A 5,854-nucleotide genomic window follows, 5' to 3' on the forward strand; every position below is an offset into this window, starting at 1 on the left:
TTTTCAAAGCTCTGTAACCAGGAGGCCACGAACTCAGGTTGAGCCGAGCACGATGCACGCCATATGTAGAGGAGTCGTTGTTGAAAGCCGAGAAAGCCGAAAGCTGTTCGTCAGTAATGAGACCATTCTCAATGCCGAGAGGCAATTGACACGATTCTGTGGACGAAGAGCAGAAATCGGGTGAAGGCTGAATTTGTTAGGATCAATTTACTTGGGTATAAACTAAAACAATCTTACCGTGGCATTCTTGAGAATTTTCCGAAACTGCTTTGGTTACAAGACACAAGACTACCAGCCATGATATCCATCCATAGTAATTCATTGCGAAATGATTTCGCTACAGTTAAACTGCTTGTTTAGACAAGACAAGTAGCCCTTAATTTCATATCGAAAAGTTTGTCTTTTCGGGTTTCTTAACATCCGCACACTATGCCAGTACATGAAGATCATTATCTACACAAAATCGTCGAGCATTGGCCACATTTGCGAGAAATTTTCAAGAGGTTTGGAAGTCGGTGATGAACAACAACTACGCTATTAAAAATTTAAGAAAGGAAGCATTATCAAATTTACAAAACAGTATGGTTCTATAGTGTCAGCGTTTTATCATCAAATAGTACATTCCTAAGTTTTGTTTCAAAAAAGTCTATTAGTTACGCCTCTTTATAATAACAAATGTGTCGGAAATTTGAAGATAAATTGAAAGATGCTAAGAAAATTATTGCATCTTTTGGTTTTTTTTTTCTTTCTTATGGCATGGCTGCAAACCAAGACAAGAGTTACAAAATCAGTGTGCTCTTTGTAACAATGGCTAAGTAGTCCACAGCGGGCGCCCCGAAACATATTGAAAATTTAAATGAGAGGACCACAGCAATAAACACGTAATAAACGCTTAAATGACGCGAGCTGCACTAACGTCTGCTCTGAAGGGTGTCTTATAACCTCACCAATTACACATAAAAGTAGTAATTTTTCGAGTTTTCGCTTGGTACCAGTTAATTCCACGAAAATGCCGCCACTATTATTGTAATAAATTATACCTAGTAGTTCACCGCATCCACCTGCTAAAGACTGCTTATAATTATTCAAGCCAAAATAAAATGCTGTGCCAATACAAATGACTGCTGTTAGAAAAGATACATTTTTCAAATAATAATAATAATTCTCGATTTTTCGAAAATTGATATTCGTAATTACAAACTATTAATTGTATCATTAAAGTTGGGCGAAAAAGGACGTCCTTCCGAGGGATTAAGGTTACTACAAGCACGTCAAATGCATGGATCTGCGTTCATTTAATAGCGAAGTTTGCTTATACGCATTCAATGTAAACTCGATATGTCAGCGTAAAAAAAAGACGTATAAAATAAAAAATTCTTGCTGTACACTTCCGAAACAGTGATTCGACCAAAACATAATTTCGATAAAAATAGACAAGTTCTCATTGTTCCCCTTCAAGTAAGTGAGTCAGGGGACTTAAAGACGTCAAGTCGAAGTATTGGTTGTTTACGTCGATGGCGAAAGATGAAAACAGCACAATTACTTGTACTTGAATTATCCTACCAGAGTTAATTAAAAGTTACGTTCCTGTAAAAATATGAGGGATACTGCGGAACAGTCGGAAAGAGAGTTTCACTATAACGTTAACTGCTTAAATTGATTCAGGTATAAAATAAACATCAAAAGAAAAAATAAACACATCTGAAGCAAATCGTCAAATCCTCGATGTGAGTCACTCAAAATTAAAGCATACCGTGATTCAACATGAATTTGGGTAATTTAAAAATGTACGATCTATGTTGGTTTCACGTTTCAAAGTCATATTTACTTTATTTTCAACTCATCCAAACAACGGTCGTTTGAATCGAAATCAAAATTAAGTGTTTATGTGGCCGTTCCTCAGCCAAGGAACAAAAACATTTTAATCCAACCGCCATCCACAACATTGGACGGCACTCTTCACTGAACCGCTTTTGCTGAATGGGACCATTCTCGTCACCAGAGCCTCGGATCGACCCAAGGCTCTGGGAAACCCAATGTCGGAGAACATGCGCTGTAGGGTTCTTATATCCAAAAGTTGGCTATTTGAAACTTACGGCGCCTGCTCACTCCTCGTGCTAACATGAATGCATCAATTGGAGACGCTTTTTATTCCAGAGCTCTTCTCTTCCTTAGTCAAGAGAAGAGCTCTGGGCCCGGTTGTTCGAAAGACGATTAACTTAATCCAGGATTAGCGTAAACTATCGTTTCATGTTTTCAACTTTTTGGTGAAAGTTTCTTTTGCTTATTTTTGTTTTTGAAGATTTACTTCTTCTAATGTAAAGTTTTGCCGAGTATCAGCGTTGAACAGCATTTGGGAATAGAGAAATGAACTCCTTGGTTAATTTTCAATCTGGGATTAGCGTTAATCGTCCATTGAACAACCGGGCCCTGGGGTCGAGAATGGAATGGGACTTAAACCCGCTGTGTCCTGCGCATTCCGTTACAGTAATTCCGCAGTTGATAAGTAAGACACACACTTAATGTTTTACCTACAGTCTTTGATAACTGTTAATTAACATGATTTTTCCAACTAAGGTTTGAGTCTCACACAACACCAAGATATCTAACTGCTAAAATGTGTTCAATATTAGTACCATCAGTCTTGATCGATGTGGATTTAGCTATTTAGAATGGAACACGATAAAGTTATTTTTTAATGTTAAGTGCTGGTCAATTGGCTCTCGATCAGCCAGTGAGCAACCAGTTTTAACTCAGTATTTTGTGTTTGTTCCAGAACAGACAAATCTTCAGAAGAGAAATAGAACTTGGTGTTATCAGCAAATAAGTGGAATTTAATAAATTCGAAGTTCTGGGTAGATCATTTATATAAAATATAGAAGGAATACAGGTCCTAAAACAAATCCTTGGAGGACACCACAGGTCAAAGCCAGGGAGAGAGGTAGAGCAAAACCCATTCATGCATACAAATTTATCTCTATTTGAAAATCAAGATTGAAACCATTCATTATGACATCAACACCTCTAGTGCCATAATGGTCAAGCTTGTACAATAATATGGAATGATTTACATTATCAAAGTCTTATTTTAAATCAAGAAAAATACCACACTCATGATAATAAATTAATTGCCCTGACAGAACTAAAACCTACGACACAAGTTACAGTTACAGATCAGATAAAAGTCAAAGTACAAAGTTTCACCTTTTTTTTTTTGGAATTTCCGGGTTCTCCAGGGGGGCTGCTAATGATATTCACTTGGGTAAAATGCGAGACCCTAGCCTACAAGTGTCCCGACCCTACATTGGATCAGATAAGATCCAACCCAGCTCTGTTTCCAAGACAACAAGCTCGTCAAATTTACCTCGAATGGTGCAACCCTTTTGGAAATTCCATAAGAAGTCAGCCCCAATCAGTGTATCGGTGACCATCTCATCCCCCATTAGGAAACATCTGAGAACCACAGGCCTTTAAGGTGGGGATAATCAAACTTTGCTAACTCGACAAGGTTATTTTGTAGGGTAGATATTCCAGGAACTACAAATGCCTCAACGTTAAACGTTAAACACTTTCTTTGCCCTTTCGGTCCCACTTGTTACTGTGCTGTATGGTAGTACCCTGTGTCAAGGAAGTGTTTTTGGGTTCTAGCTTTGCCAACCTTTCTCTGACTCTTTGACGTTGAATCTGTAGCCCAATAGACTTCATGTTGCAACAGAAAGCACACCCATGGTTATTTATGTAATCTTGAATGATCCGGTCGAGTCGTTCATCGGGTAAGTCGTCAAAACGCCTCATATTCTCTACACCATACTCTGCCACTTGTCTGTGATCTGTCCACTTCCACAAACTCCGAACATCTCTGCAGTATTTGTCCAAGTGAATCCCAGTCCTCGCAGTTCTTCTACCATTTCAGCAGGAATTTTGAGAGATGGTTTTCCGGGATTTTTTTTCCTTTTTGCCTCTCTATCGTAACCAAGAGAAAATAAAGAGGGAAGATGCCCTTTTCCATAGGTAGTACGTCTCAAGTTATTTTTTGATCGACTCCCACGCTGTGCAGATTCCAAGGGGATTAGGCAACAGCAAATCATATGGCGGGAATGTGTTCTCTGAGCGTGGGCGCGCTATCCTCTCAGAACACATTCCGGTTGTTTGATTGGCTGGCGCCTAATCTCCTTGGGACCTGCGCAGCGTGGTAGTTGATCTAAAAGTAACCTGAGGCATATTACCTATGTATGTAGGATGCTCTCTCTTCCCCCTTCATTTTCTCTTGCCGTAACGGAACCCGCAGCCACAGTAGACGGAGTGATACCTAGCTTCCAGCCTTCTTACGCTGGGGGCATCAGTCCGGGGTTCGATTCCAAGGCATGCACGGCGTCTGGAGGTGCATCACTTTGTAGTTCTAACTCTAGAAATTTGCCGGGCCAGACAGTTGTGGATGGGGAAGGGGAATGTAGCACGATGGCACGACGTGCTGCTGAGCTCACTGGGACCCATAGTTGACGATGGATCCGTCCGCAAGGATTACTTAGCGCTTTGCTGGACGTCTGTCGATATCATTAGTTTCCTTGAAGGGGGTTCCTGCCAGTGCGTCTATGTCGAGATTTTTGACAACAAGGCTTTCGAAGGTGAAGTTTCGGCCTTCATGGTTGTATCAGTTTGAGCCAGGTCAGGACAATGAAATTCTCTAAGGTATGGGTGAGTTCTTCATCATCAGTGGTCACTTTATCATGGTGGGACAGGCTATTGGCGAGGAGTAAAGTGTCTTCAAATAAAGCCTTTAGTCTTTAGAAGAGGTCGCGGGGCGCTGGTCGGCTTCTAAATGCAAGTTTGCAAAGTCCGGAAAGTGAGCTCCTGTAATCTGGAATCCGAAATGTTCGCGTATCATGTTCCAAACAGACTGAATTGAGGTCACATTCTTTACTAAAGTGATTCTGGATATTACTGGGCAATAGTTGGCAATTTGGCCGAGCATGATTTCCATGCAAGAAATTGACCTTGTCGGGCTGTCCGGCGTTTGGGTTGCGGTACACTTTCTCCGTCATCGATGAAACCGAGTAGGGGCTGGATCTTTTCAGTCTATTTCCTCAAGTGGCGCCATCGGCAAGAAACGGAGCGAAATTGCTGTCGAGAGACAGTGTAGACCAGATTCTGCCTCCAATTCTCGGTGGTATTGACACATTTTTTTCTCGAACAATATCTGGTGCTCATAATTACTTTTCCTGTGTAAGGAAAACTTTTCACAGACAACAGGGGATGAAGTGAAAGCAATGTTTTCTGCCTGGTCCACTGTATCTGTGTCGTAGACTATGTTGTGTTCTTTGCAAACCTTTTTTGACAAGTGAGGTGGACAAAGGTTTTACTCGAGTATCTAAAGTGAATTTAGAATTGACTTGGATTTGTACAGCTTGGTGATTGCCTACAAAAATTTCGCGCTAGTATGCAATAAAAACTGCCGTGCATCACTGATGCATTAATTTGCTTCGTGAGTTCCGAGTGTCTTATATATATATATATATCGTTTAATCCACTCTTTGCAGTTAGAACTACGTATAAACTGAATTATCAAGTGGTATCATTTACAAAACTATTAAAAATAATTAAGGTATACTAATGTAAAATCTACATAATAATTAATCTAGAAATCTAAAAGTTATAAAATCATTAGCTCTCTTGGTTCTTGCCTCCTGGCGAACGGACTTTTCACTCCCAGATCTAAGATTGTAAGGAACATCATAAACATTAGCCTGAGGGCGGAGTTTCCACGTCGCAATGAACTTCCTACTTAATGTTTCTCGCCTGACTTCTAGACTTGGAAGGCCAGATATGGTCAGGGCTTCCTTATAACCAACACCCG

The sequence above is a fragment of the Montipora foliosa genome, chromosome 12, assembly GCF_036669935.1.
Source record: "Montipora foliosa isolate CH-2021 chromosome 12, ASM3666993v2, whole genome shotgun sequence".
Classification (NCBI taxonomy): Eukaryota; Metazoa; Cnidaria; class Anthozoa; order Scleractinia; family Acroporidae; genus Montipora; species Montipora foliosa.